We start from the raw sequence: 1,790 nt of genomic DNA, 5'->3' as shown, positions 1-1,790 counted from the left end.
GGCGCGCAATGGCGTTGGATTGAGGGCGCAGGAGAATGGAGAATCGTGTTACGTTTTAGGCTAGTATCCGGATTGCGGGTGTCTACGAGGAAACGATTTCGCACGATGATTGGCGAATGTACTGTGTCCGATTTGAGCTTAAGTTGGATGAGTTACGTGTAGTAAATCGTAGTATTATAAGGCTAGTAAAATGACAATTCACCTTGTTTATTGATGTCACACTCCTCGCTATATCTACTCCTGATATATATATATAATATATATTATATATATATATATGATATATGTTGCGCGCAATCTTCAGATCTGCGCAACCTTAAGATTGCACTGCACAGTCTTACAGCTTATCAATAACGAAGTAATTGATACGCTCACGCAACTTTTCCATTTTTACTGTTAGAAGAATTAAGTGTTCTAAACGAATCTCAATAATGTACTTACAAGTAACTGTTAACCTAACCTCAACTTTACAATTTCACTCAGAGTCAGCGAAGAGATGATCAGAAAGGCCCAAAAATGTACGCTTACAAATCCTGTAACGCAATCTTATCGAGCACCCCAACCCACGCTGGTAAACCGGCCAGCAAACCCTGTAAAATCGGGCAGATCGGTAGATTGCGCAGATCGAAAGATTGCGCGTAACATATATTATATACTAGCGGAATACCCGGCGTTGCCCGGAGAAATCAGTGGCGTTACTCCGTTGGTGACCGCTTGGTTGAAAGAAAATAACCAAAAAATCTAACTATCTATCTATCCATGCATCCATCCATGCATCGATCCATCCATCCCATTTCATGCCATGCCATCCTATCCCATCGCACCGCATCCCATCCCATCCCATCCCATATCCCATCCCATCCCATCCCATGCCATGCCATGCCATGCCATGCCATGCCATGCCATCCCATCCCATCGCACCGCATCCCATCCCATCCCATCCCATATCCCATCCCATCCCATCCCATCATTCCCATCTCATCGCATCGCATGCCATCCCATGCCATCCCCTGCCATGCCATGCCATCCCATCCCATCCCATGCCATCCCATCGCACCGCATCCCATCCCATTCCATCCCATCCCATCCAATCCCATGCCATGCCATCTCATCCCATCCCATCGCGTGCCATCCCATGCTATCCCATTCCATCCCAAATAGTAAAAAATAATAAGAAATCAAAAGATAAAAGACATTAAAAACAAGAATAATTAATAAATAAAATAATAAAATACAAATAAATTAATAAAATAAAAATTAATAAAAAATCAAAAATAATACATATTAAAGAGGTAGATAAAGGGGAAAAAGGAAAAAAAGAGAAAAGTTTCCCCGCTGGGACTCGATTCCGGAATCCCGATGTAGGAGACGGACGTTCAAGCGATTAGGCCACTGCGCCGTTAATCGTATAAATCATGGATTCACACGTACGTGATGTTAATCTGTACGCACCGCCATCTATTGATGTATAGAATTTTAACTTTTTTAAATTTTGCTGATTCTGAAAATATCTTTAGTTTTCCTCTAGGCTGCGGAGTTCTCTAGTTATGCGAGTACGGACTAATTTGGCTGAACAACTTTATATATATAGATGACATTTCTACAATAATTGTGCCAGCTAGCTACGCCAAGTCTAGCTAGCTTCGCAGGTTAAGTAATTTTGTTTACGATAGGAATTCTTTTCCCTGTAAATTGGGGTAATTGCTGCGCGAACTCTGATATACGGTCATATTTTCGTGTCAGACTCCAGACGATGCACGTCAGCTGATGGCACAGCTGGGCAGCAGACT

The sequence above is a fragment of the Priapulus caudatus genome, unplaced genomic scaffold (assembly GCF_000485595.1).
Source record: "Priapulus caudatus unplaced genomic scaffold, Priapulus_caudatus-5.0.1 Scaffold1646, whole genome shotgun sequence".
In the NCBI taxonomy this organism is placed as follows: Eukaryota; Metazoa; Priapulida; class Priapulimorpha; order Priapulimorphida; family Priapulidae; genus Priapulus; species Priapulus caudatus.
Note: the sequence above shows the minus strand (reverse complement) of the source record.